Raw genomic sequence first — 13,686 nt, forward strand, 5'->3', positions numbered from 1 at the left:
TGATCTACTGGAATGTGTGGCTTTAATGAATTGCTTATGGGACATTTTCTAGTGATCTTATTGGCATGCAAGAAATTAATGAAGTCCTCATTGGTCATTTTTAAGTGATCTTATTGGCATGTCTGGAATTAATGGAGCGCTTATTGGCCATATCTACAGTGAATATACTTGCACAGCCATATCTGTCTACTCCCCATTTTCAAAGGAGTTACCTGATTTTGCCCTCCCCCAGTCTAATAGGAATTCCCCCAGTTTTCTGCAGGCAAAATTATATGTACGCATGCACAAATACACTCTCCTACTTTGAAATTGACAGCTCTGCACAGCTGGTGTTAAAATGCTGGACCAGTTGCACCCAATCAGGTCCCACGCCCAAATTCTTCATCAGGGGCCCAGGAAAGTGCCTCTGCAGGGGGGCCCCACAAAGTCTAGTTACGCCACTGATATGGCTATTAATGTGATCATGTTATAACAATAGTATTATTATTTATTGAGCCTCAAATATACAAATAGCTCACTACTACATTAATCTGTAAGTCAAGGCTGCAAGGACTTTTTTTCTATGTAGAACCATCCAAATGTATTTTATAGAATACAGTAAATATGCATTTTCATGTATATTATAGAAAGGGATGTTTTTTCAAGTATGATGAATGTATATGAGGACCAATGTATGAACATATAATATGATGAAGGTTTTGTATTGGTGAATGTTTTTGTGTGTGGTGTCTAGTCCACAGCCCCCCTCTGTGTCTTCAAACTGTTTTAAGATACGACTGCAATGTTTTGAATTTTAAACAGCCTATTTTGGAGTATCCCGTGAAAACATTATACATTAGTGAGCCTTGATTCTAGGCATCTGGTTATAGAATAAAATATGTATCATGTAAATTGGTAAGGATTTCAGAGACACTGGAAAGAGCAAATTGTGTCTTTCCGCCCATCAAAGACTTCAATCAATTCTAGTCAAGTTAAACAAAACAATATGTTAAAGAATATCTGGTTCTGGTTAATTACAGTCATATGAAAAAGTTTGGGAACCCCTCTTAATTCGTAGGAGTTTTGTTTATAATTGGCTGAGCTTTCAAAGTAGCAACTTCCTTTTAATATATAACAAGCCTTATGGAAACAGTAGTATTTCAGCAGTGAAGTTTATTGGATTAACAGAAAATATGCAATATGCATCATAAAAATATTAGTCAGGTGCATAAATTTGGGCACCCCAACAGAGATATTACATCAATACTTAGTTGAGCCTCCTTTTGCAAACGTAACAGCCTCTAGACGCCTCCTATAGCTCCTGATGAGTGTCTGGATTCTGAATGGTGGTATTTTTGACCATTTGATGACTGCTGAGCATGGACAGTCTGCTTCAAATCATCCCATAGATTTTCCATGATATGCAAGTCGGGGGATTCCAGAATATTGTACTTCTCCCTCAGCATAAATGTCTTTGTAGATTTTGAAGTGTTTAGGGTCATTGTCTTGTTGGAATATCCAACCCCTGCGTAACTTCAACTTTGTGACTGATGCTTCAACATTATCCTGAAGAATTTGTTGATATTGGGTTGAATTCATCTGACCCTCGACTTTAACAAGGGCCCCAGTCCCTGAACAAGTCACACAGCCCCACAGCATGATGGAACCTCCACCAAATTTAACAGTAGGTAGCATTTCTTGGAATGCAGTGTTCTTCTTCCACCATGCAAAGAGCTTTTTGTTATGACCAAATAACCCAATCTTTGTCTCATCAGTCCAAAGCACTTTGTTCCAAAATGGCTGTGGCTTGTCTAAATGAGCTTTTGCATACAACAAGTGAATCTGCTTGTGGCGTGAGTACAGAAATTGGTTGTTTCTCATCCACCTGCCATACAGATGTTCTTTGTGCAAATTGTGCTGAATTGTAGAACGATGTACAGATACACCATCTGCAGCAAGATGTTCTTGCAGGTCTTTGGAGGTGATCTTTGGGTTGTCTGTAACCATTCTCACAATCATCTGCATATGCCGCTCCTGTATTTTTCTTGGCCTGCCAGACCTGGGTTTTACAGCAACTTTGCCTGTGGCCTTCAATTTCCTGATTACATTCCTTACAGTTGAAACTGACAGTTTAAACCTCTGAGATAGCTTTTTGTAGCCTTCCCCTAAAAACCATGATAATGAACAATCTTTGTTTTCAGATCTTTTGAGAGTTGCTTTGAGGATCCCATGCTGTCGCTCTTCAGAGGAGAGTCAAACAGAAGCACAACTTGCAATTGGTCACCTTAAATACCTTTTCTCATGATTGGACTCACCTGCCTATGAAGTTCAAGGCTTAATGAGCTAATCCAACCAATTTGGTGTTGCCAGTAATCAGTATTGAGCAGTTACATGCATTCAAATTAGCAAAATTACAAGGGTACCAAATTTTTCACATTTGATTTAATTTCCTACAACTGAATACTGCTTCACTAAAAATCTTTGTTCAGAAAACACCCCAGTACTCAGATGAACGACTCAGGAGAAATGAAAGACATACCACTGTTATCTTTTGTGTTGAAAGTGGAGTAAGTTATTATGCAGGCTGAGAGGGGTTCCCAAACCGCAGAGATATTAGTTCCAATGGTTCACTGAAAATGAACAATGTTCTTGTAAATTGCCATCAGGAGAGTAAGCCACACTGTTTACCATGTGTACCCAAGACAATACATATATTTGGAATAAGGGTGGATAACAACCCAGCCAATGGGCAGTTTGTAGGTTGAAAGGAAATTTTAAAGGAACGCAAGATACTTATTTCACAGGAAAACAACAGTTTCATTGAGCCAAAAATTGTAAAAGAAAATATATCCAAAGAATGTGATGAATATATGTTTTTATTAGATAAGGATTAAAACAAGGATAACAAAGATAGGAAGAGCTCACCTTATGAACTGCAAAGACAAATGTTACCGAGTAATTAATTTATTTAGGATTATTTTGTTGCTTATATTTTACACAGAATATCCATTTTAACTTCATGCAAAAGTGGTTTTGAAATCAGACCCCATACCTGATGAAATAAGTGATTAAGAGATGAATGTAACTGTACAAGCACTGTGTGGTGTGATTCACTCATGGATTATTGCTTGAGCCTGGGGCAAAACTGCGTCTATTACAGGTTTTATCATTTTGCGGATTTCAGATGATGCTGATCTGCAGTGAACCCTTAGTGGGCACTGACATGTCCCATTTGGCAACTGATTAAGGATCAGGATTTCCTATTGCACCACAAATCTACTGTATATATAACCTAATTCAGCACATTAGGCATGGTCTATATGTAATATTTATGAGAATGGGCCCTTGATTTTAGGTTTTCTGGTCAGACTCAGCCATAGGAGACAATGTTCCTCCGTCTGTAGGGCAGTTTGTTCCTTCTTGTCCTTCTTCTCAAAATCTACAGTGCTACTCTCTGTCCTACAATGGCTTCCCTAAAACTTCAACCAGAATTCACAACTAATTTAAGAATTAGGGACCTGCATTTCATTGCCACTATTAGCATTACCACTGTGAATTTATCAAATAGAAATTTAGATTCGCCCACCTACCTTAGGCCCTGACTGTCACTAAGGTCTGAGTGTTGAATGTGTCACTGTGTCTCAGGTGCCACAACATTGCCAAGTATCTCGGGTATGTATGGCATCTCCTGTTCAGATGATTAAATGTAATATAAAGATAAACATGATACCTCTTGAACCATAATAGATTTTAAGCAAAATTGTATTAAAATATTGGTGGGGCATCAAATGTAAGGGTAACTTCATCATGCTGCTTGAAGTTTGCAAACCACAGGAACTGACCGAATGTAGTGGGGATATTTAAAAGAGAGAAGTTCTATTATGTAGGGGCAAGGTAAACCACACAGCACCAAGAGACCACCTAGTTAACCCCCCTCACCTCACAACCACAAAGCAGTAACATAGCATGCCTCACTGCTGCTCCAATCAGAATGCTGAGAAGTAGTAATTCAAAATGCAGTCTCATATATCTCATATATACAGTATGTTTTCCATTAAAGGAGAGGCTAAAATTAAGTAAGCTTTATCAGAAAGGTCTTAATACACCAGTAAACCCTCAAAGTAATGATGCTCTGTCAAAATAAACACAGCATTTCTTTCCTTCTATTGTGTACACATGGACTTCTGTATCAGACTTCCTGTTTTCAGCATAAACCGCCAGGGCTAGAACTTGAGCATGCTCAGTTTGCACCTCTCCCCTCCCTTTTCCTCCCTCCTCCCCTCTCTGCTGTAACCTGAGCTCAGAGCTATGAGCAAGCAGGGAGAGACTCAGGCATGAAGTGATGTCACGCCAAGCTAATATGGCAGCTGCTATTCTAAACAAACATAGCACTTCTAGTAAATGGTAAAGCATTCTGCAGAATAAATATAGTGCTATAGCTTGCACTATTGTGGCTAATCTATTGGCAATAAACTGCTTTAGTAGCTTTCCTTCCTCTTAGATTAGTATCTCTAACAGGCGCCCAGTCTTTATTGCGCTAAAGGTTACCACGTTGAGTGATGCATTTAATTGCCTCTGTTTGAGGAGATATTATTGATTTCACTGCAATGTAATGGTCAGGTTATGTGACTGGGACCAGAGAGCCATTGTAGGTATTGCTTTGCCACCACTGTTCTTACTGGCTATGAAATTGACAAAGAGCCTTATCCCAGACATCTTCTGGGAAGTGCAAGGGATGCCAAGGAATCCTTGGCATCCATGTAATACAATTTCTCATAAACGTGTGGCCTCCTGACACGACATGGATGTGATAATGCAGCAGACACTGGCCAGGGATTAATCACTATTGCAATAAGGAAGATAAATGTTTGCATCTATTGTTAAATGTAATGGGCTCTTGGGAACCCTGTCTGCCAGGAGGGCGTTTATCAATCTAAAAGTCAGCAGCTTACTTCTCTGTAAATTTAATCATCACTAACTCCATGTCCTTTCGCCTCATTAGGCTAAATATTGAAACAGATGTTCCATAACTGTTGCCCTTACACACAATAAGGAGTCAGGCCTACTGTCTGGGTCAATAATAACACCCCCTAGTTTGCCATGTACACAGAGGGTACCTGGTTGGCCCATAGTCCTGTAGGGAATTTACAGGTTGATGTTGGGGTCTTTGGTTAATAGGGGGATAATCAGTATGTGGTCAGAGCAAACAGTGAACACAAAGTGAGGTTATTGTCTTACTTCCCCTTTAAAAAAGGAACTTTGGATGTAAACTCTGCAGAAGAATGGCAAAGTTATTTTACCAGAATGGGAAGCCTCTTTGGCTGTCTGTAGTCCCTATGAATAATTTCCATGCAGAAGACATTAATGAGTGGAAGTTGTGTTACTTGGCTTCAGTCATCTTTGGCTGGGAATGTAGGGACTTTCCAGTTATTGCTGCCTGTACACAAACTTGGCTTTGTCCAGTAATCTATAGTAACCAGTCAGAAGTCCTGAACTTAAAGTAAATATTTGACACTGAATCATTCCTGTGTAATTGAGCACTTACTGTATGTGACATTAATACTGCCGTGCATTCATATTTGTCCCTACAGTCAGTGATCACTGCCAACCATCAGGCCCCAACTGTATATTTATACTCAATATCCTCTATGCTCTTACACCGATTATATTATTTATTCTTATGTTCTCACTATGTAGTGCCACAACTACAGTTTCATCACGCCACACTGCATTTTTTTCCCACAATTCCAGCATCACGGTAATGCTTTTGTGTTGCAAATCAAATGCAGTTGCACCAGTCAGATGGTGTTATTTCCAGTATATTGACATAGGCCACAGTGGGAACCCTGGATTCCAGGATTTATATCCAGCTGGAAGGTGACAGTAGTCCTGGGTACCTTTGGGTCAATAGGCACCCGTACTCACAATTTAGAACCGGAAGTGGGATGGATGCACCCGCTCCAAGGGCAACTGCAGTGCAAAGAGAGTCTTTGGATGCAAGTAATGAGTAGTATCAGTACCTATCCATTTTACCGTTACCCAGGGTCGGGGCAGGTGGGACATTGGGAAAAAACCTGGTGTGTCCCGGCTCTCATGGACCCCCTGGTCCAGACTGACTCGGTGCCCTTGTTGTCCCCGACATCACTCTTCTGGCTGCAGCAATAAAGAATGTATGTGCACCCGGCCTCCCTCTCCTAGCTTCGGTCGCGGCAAAATAAGAATATGGTGGACGGTAGCGGGCCCGGATTGAAGTTGGGTTGCAGCTGTGCTGAGTGGGTGGCCCCTCAGACAGCATCCCTGATGAGCCTTGGCCCTCCAATCCGACCCTGCATGGCCATACCTCTCAACTGCTTTTTTGTGGGACAGTCCTGATTTTGACAGCTCAACCTGCAGTCCTGGATTGTTACTGAAATGTCCCGACTTTCTCTTTGATCTCCTGCACTGAACAGCCAGAAAAAGAAACCACTTTTCTGAAACGCAAAAGGGAACTATCTCCAAAATGAAAATTTAGCATAAGCTTCAGCATACTGAAATTAGAAACGTTCTCAATACAATCAATTTAAAATTCTGTACCATTATTGAAATAATCAGGTTTATCTTCACTATCCCTCTCTCAGCATCTGTTTCTCTTCATTCTCTCTTCATGCAGCAGTTGGGTGTGAGATATTCATTGTCAGTTAGATCCAATATATCTTATAGGGGGGACTCCTTTTGCCTAGAAGATGTATTACAGCTAACTCTATTAAAATCACCAGACATCATGTCTCTAATTTGAATGAGCTCGAATACATCTGTTAGGAAAGGAAGCACCCTCCCCCATATTATATATTCGATATATTATAAACTGCCAAATAACCTGTACATGATAATTAGGGGGTGTGGCCACAAAAACAGGAGTGGTCAAATTTTTTCGCAACAAATCCTTTTCTCCCTCGTTTTATTTCCAAAATGTTGGGGGGTATGCATGGCTGTAGTGATAAATGTGCCCTATGGTATAATAAAATATAGACCAGAACCAATAGTAAACCACACATACAAAGGAAAAGAAAAGTTAATGTAAAGCCATTTTGGAATTTTACTAATAAAGTGGCAATTGTATTTTTTTCACCCAACATTATTCCGCCGAATTGCTTCCTGCAAAATAATGTGCCCCATATCCTGGGTATCATGTGTTGAATATGATGCAAATTCGAGTCCAGGAAAAGGATGCAAATAGCAGCATGACTGAAATGCTTAGTTGCATGATGTGTTAGTATGTTAGTATGCAATTCATTGGGTGCATGTGTGGGTGCTACATGCAAAGGCTTGGGAGTAACACGGCAGGTTATAATCCCAGGATTGTCTTGTGTCATTGTGCCCTAAACTGGCTAAATGGGTGCAACAAGCAATTAGATGCAAGAAAGATGTCCTGACACAAGTACCTTTATGAATAACATTTGGAGCCGTGGCTCCCATTCATTTGTATGGTAAGTGGGAATACGCCCCATCCGATGCGTGTCCTTGTTGATAATTATATGACCATCTTATCTACTTGTTTGGGTTCATTGTTTATTCAGTGTTGTTATTACAACAGAAAGGGAAAGTGTGCGAAAGAACATCCGTCACAAGGCTGGAGATAAATAAGGGAGAGCAGGGAAACCTTGTACGTTGCCAAACACACATTATGGTAAATAGAATAAATACAATTGATTCCACTCAGTGATAATGTTGTGAAATGCAATTAATAAGAATTCATTGGGTGTGAGACACAAGTGACTGCAAAATGAACAAGGGATTTTAGAATTAGTGGTTAGGAAACTGACTGTGAGGATTTGTAATTCAGATAAAATCTGTAGTTAACGGCAGAGACACAGAGACAAATCTCCTCTTCTTCTGGGCGACTAATCTCCCTGAACTGACTCCCCTGCTTAGGGCAGAGTGTGTGTCTCTGCCCTAAGAATAGAAAAGAACAAATCAAGAAGTGATGTGGGATTTTAAGGATGAGGGGGAATACAAGTAAAGGTGCCCATACAGTGAGAGATCCGCTCGTTTGGCAATGTCGCCAAACGAGCGGATCTCCCTCCGATATGCCCATCTTGAGGTGGGCAATATCGGGCTGATCCAATCGTGGGCCCTAGGGCCCAACGATCGGATCCTAACGGTGCCTAAACGGGCGGTCAAATCGCGGGACCGCATCAACGAATAGATGCGGCTGCGATCTGACGGGATTTTTTGTCCCATCCAATCTCGATCGGTGAAGCCTGTCGGTGGCCCCATACACGGGCCAATAAGCTGCCAACACGGTCTGTCGGCAGCTTTTATCGGCCCGTGTATGGCCACCTTAAGGATATGGTGGAAGTCTGTATGGGGAGGATTATAGTATGATCATATGAACATGAAGGACAGGAATCATGGTTCAGATAAGGCCTAAGATAAGTGATTGTGGGCTGTTTGGCTACCTAGTTTTATCTCCCTCCAGGTCTCAGACAGCACTCCAAATGTATTCTCTTTAGATTCCAACTGTCTGCAATTTGTGCCAACGTTTATCTAAAGCAGTGATCCCCAACCAGTAGCTTGTGAGTAACATGTTGCTCTCCAACCCCTTGGATGTTGCTCCCTGTGGCCTCAAAGCAGGTGCTTATTTTTGAATTACAGACTTGGAGGCAAGTTTGGGGTGTATAAAAACCAGATGTACTGCCAAACAGAGCCTCAATGTAGGTTGACAATCCAAATAGTGTCTACCAAATAGCCAATCACAGCACTTATTTGGCACCCCAAGAACATTTTTCAGGCTAGTGTTGCTCCCCAACTCCTTTTACTTCTGAATGTTGCTCATGGGTTCAAAAGGTTGGGGATCCCTGATCTAAAGAATATGTGTGGAGTGCTGTCTGGAGTTTATATGCAGAGTGAATATGGAGAGACTACAGGTTGGATACATGCTAGTTTTGTCACCATGCAAAAGCTTAACACCATAGTGGGTGGTATAGTAGGGGCAATAGATTTAAAGGGGCAAATTGGCAATTCAAATAGCCCCTTGCTCTGCAGTGTAAATGTTGCATTGTCATGATCTTGTGAGATATTAGTAAATTTAATTTAAATTCTAAGAGTTCGTTTGTGATGTCATTTCTTGGAAGGCTCATTTCCTGGTGCTTGGCCCAGATAACCCGTGTGTATGTATCATCCCTGCTGTAAGACTCCCAAACCGAAAACAGGAACTGTGGAAGACAGGGAGTTGGTTGTGGAGAAGCCTTAAGGGGGAATTTTTATTATGGGTTTTCTAGTGACAGGAATCTGCTCCTGGAAAGAGATACCTAAGGGATAGGGCCTAACAGTAAGAGGAACTTTGTGCTATCAGCAAGGAAGTTCCTGTGCTTGGTAATAGGGAAAAATTCTATCATCGCCCAACCACACCTACTAATGAGCTTGACTTGTAGATCAGATGAGTCAGCAGCCTGTCTGTAGGGCCATCAGACCTGCCTCCCATGTTGCTTTTGCTTTTATATTTATAAATAGCTGCAACTGCTCATCAAGTCTCAGTGAGTTTCCTTATAGCTTTGGTAAATGGTGTGCTATGACTGTTGCTATAGAGTAACTGCAACTCAGTGCTGACAACTGCCAATGTTCACTTTCCATTATCTGTATTGGGAAGCTCTGTAAGACTGCAACATAGGTAGAGCAACTGTCACACACTTTCCACAGCAGTGACCAGCAACAAACAATCAATGGGGCTTCTCTCCAATAAATATGGCACAAGGCAGTGGTTTAACCATGGGAATTAATTTGGTATATACAGGGAGTCCTCGAGCTACATATTCCTGACTTCAGGGCCGAACTGGCAATCTGTGGGTTCTGGCAAATGCCAGAGGGGCTGCTGTAAATTGCCATCGACAGGCACTATTTAGTGGGCAGGAGAGTTGCTGTTCGGGCCTCTATCTAGCCAGGGTTGCCACCCGGCCGGTATTTTACCGGCCTAGCCGGTAAAATACCTGCCAAGGCCGGGGCCGGTATTACAAATTTACCGGCAATGTAGCTGCCGGTAAATTTGTAATACGATTAAAAGGAGCCCTCGGCCTGCCCCCTATCCCCTGGAAATTACCTTTTCTTTTACTTCTTCTATCGTCCGTGGCGCCTGTGATGTGGCCCGCCCCTTTTGACGTCATGGCCCTCCCCTTTTGACGTCACAGCCCGCCCCTTTGTGTCCCCGCCCCCCAGCAGCCGGTAAAACATTTTTAAAAAGGTGGCAACCCTATGTGTAGCTGAAATGCCAGGGTCTATTTTGAATCTCAGTCCAGACCTGCCTGACTTACAGACAACTCATACTTACAGACAGAGGCTATCACAGTAATGTACTGTGGTTTGCTTGGCCTTTATCAGCATTTAGCTTTAATAAACCACCTGCCCCCATCCCCTCTGGTGTGTGTTGTTGACTGCAGAGCACAGAAAGTTAAAAATAAATACTATGTTCAGGCAAACATCTGTCTTGTTGCATTTAATAAGGAAATGTATATGTTTCAACTTACATACAAATTCAACATAAGAACAAACCTACAGACCCCATCTTGCATGTAACCCGGGGACTGCCTGTAATTTCATATACTTGTACATTAGGGTACAAAGGTTTTTTTCTTGTAGCCCAACTGATGAACTGAGAGGCTTCAGCTGATGGTGTGGGAAGTAGTTCCTGTAATTCCTAGAGAAGGTTATTAGTGTAGAGGGCCCACTGGGAGTCACTTACTCAGATTTTGGGATGCCATTATTTCTCTGCTGCTGGATTTGCATCCTAGAATCTATTGTTGTCCGCAGTTATAGGGGTTTATTTGTGACTATCTGGTGTGAGCTTCTTGTAATTCCTGGGCTCCACCAGTTGGAACGTGTTACCAGGCACATGCCATTAAGAATACCGTTTGTTCAAAATTTGCTAGCGCCTGTGTGAGCAACATGCAGACGGAAAACACTGATTTCAAGGCAACTTGAGCCTAATTTACCAAAGAGGCACAACCAACCAGGTTTGATGCACAAGGAGCCATTAGAAAGAGGCACATGCAATTGTGCAGGAATGCTAGGTAAGAACAGAACACCAGTTTTTTGCATTTCACAAATGAGTCCTTTGAGTTGATGGTAGGTCCTGAGTTCCCCTGTGTCAGTAGAGTGCTTGCGATTCACCCAAACATACTGGAGACACATTGGTGGGATTGCATTCAAGCAATGACAGAATATTTCTGCGACAGCGGCTAGGGTTATGTTCATAAATAGGTCCTAATAAATTCTATGATGCACTCCACACTGCAGCAGTGGAAGCTAGAAGGACAGCCACTTGTTTTGAATGCTTCTGTGTTCTTCTCTGAGATGATGTACATTGTGATCTTCAATAACAAAAATGAATAGTGGATAAAAGTCGAAAGTGATTTAAAGTGATGCTGGGTGGCCATTGTTTAAGAGGTTGATCATTGTTTAAAAAAAGCAATGTAGGCAAATATTGTAGTTATACACATGGCTATATGTACCCAAACATGTCATTGTGTCACTGTATTGTGCTGGTTAGTTGTTCCATAGAGAAAGGGGAAAATTCATTGCAGAGACTGAAGAAGTGCATGAAGCAATCACTGGCACAGTGTAATCTGGTTTCTTTTGTTAAGTGTCACTACTGTAGGGCATTTCTGCAATGTTTGGTTAAGGGTGGAACATTTGTAGAGGGAGGCAATAGGTGCTTGAGATATACAATCATTCCATACAGTCTGAGAGCTGAATAAGACAGTTTCTAATCCACAGAAGGCCCTTATTGCATATATTAAGATGTCAAACCAACCTGAGCCCAGGGCAAAGTGGAAACTAGGTTAGTAACATACAATATAAACTGACACTTTGTGCCTTTTTGACTAACTGTGGACAAGCAAAGTGTAAAAGGTGTTGAAATTAGCCATGGTTTTTAAAACAATTCCACTTCATTTAGTATAGTATAGTAGTTCTCTCCTCACAGTACTGCTCCTGGTGCACAAGTTAAAGGGCATGTAAAGTCTAAAATAGAATAAGGCTAGAAATGCTGTATTTTGTATACTAAACATAAACATGAACTTACTGCACCACAAGCCTAATCAAACAAATAATTTATGCTTTCAAAGTTGGCTACAGGGGGTCACCATCTTGTAACTTTGTTAAACATCTTTGCAAGACTAAGACTGTGCACATGCTCAGTGTGGTCTGGGCTGCTTAGGGATCGTCATAAACAAAGCTGCTTGAGTTCTGCATGGCTGGGAAGTAAGGCGGGGGCTCCCCATGCCATAAGTATGATTGTTTCCCTGCTCAGCAGTTAGGGACCATCTGACAATTCCTATCCACAGCAGTAACTGAAGGGAGAATTTCACTGCATACAGTCAGGTTTCTTATAAAAATAGTACACATTTTTGAATTAAAGTATATTGGAGATATGTTTCTTTTTCATTAAAGAAAGTAAAAATGGGATTTTATTTTTTTGCCTTTACATGCCCTTTAAGTCTGCGCCAACATGGGGATTACGAAGTTGCTTTGTAGTAAAACTCCATGCCTACTATTAACGGTGCAGGCAGCACAAAATAATAATCTGGGCAGAATGCAACTAAACCCTGGAATTAAAACTTCTAAGCAAATTTCCAGTATACATTAAACATTAAAATGTCTTTGGTTTTAATATTAGAATACAGATCAAGGGAGGGCACTCCAATAAATATAAGAAAAAATGCTGTATGAGGCGCAAGTAACTCCCCACAGTGTAACCAGAAAACACAATATTTCAGATACTGGGTTTGAACACTGCAACAAACTACAAACACAAGGTGGTATCAAGTATAAGAATTTCTTTACATATATATATATAAATATTTATATACATATCAGCATAAAGAACACAAAGCACTCATGGGACTTAATTTATGTGCAAAGCGTTAATGGTGTAAGTCAGTGTTTCGGGGCTTCACAGAGGACCTTTATCAAGACATCACTTGATGTCTTTTGCAGGACCGAAATGTTGACTTACACCATTAAAGCTTTGCACATAAATTAAGCCCCATGAGTGCTCCGTGTTCTTTATGCTGATATTATTTTTTGCGGCAGCACCTGGACTTTTTTGCCTTTTTCTAGGGGTGAGTGAGCAGCTCTTCAGTATATATTGTAAGGGTTTAGGTAGCTGGGATCAGTTTCTGGGGTTAAACAGCCCATGGCACAATCACAACTCATTAGAGTGTAGTCTCTTTTATGCAGTTTATTTTCACTTGCAGCCAAATAAACAAATCAAACAGTTGAAAATAAAAGCCTTGCCACTTAATGGGCATCTAACTAATACAGGTCAGAACCGAATGCAACCATCTGGTTTGGGAACAACAACAATCAGGCTAGAACAGTCACTATTGGACTCTTCAATTACCCCTAACTCAAGCATTTTAGCCACTTCATTAGTTTATATAAATAAATTAACAGAGGTTCGCAATTGTCAAATTTTAAACAATTTACAGAGTTCCTTAGTTACTCTGGACATAAAATGAGGATTAGTGAGGATTTCTTTAGGGATCCCAACCCTATTGAACACATGAAGTAATTCTTTGGCAAATGTTTTAGCGGAAGTTTTGCGTAAAGGAATAGCTTCCGGGTAGTGTGTGGCATAATCCATGATCTCTAAAATATATTGATGTCCCCAGGCAGACTTTAAAAAGGGACCAAATACATGGCTATCCTCTCAAAGGGTATTTCAGTAATAGG

The sequence above is a fragment of the Xenopus laevis genome, chromosome 5S (assembly GCF_017654675.1).
Source record: "Xenopus laevis strain J_2021 chromosome 5S, Xenopus_laevis_v10.1, whole genome shotgun sequence".
In the NCBI taxonomy this organism is placed as follows: Eukaryota; Metazoa; Chordata; class Amphibia; order Anura; family Pipidae; genus Xenopus; species Xenopus laevis.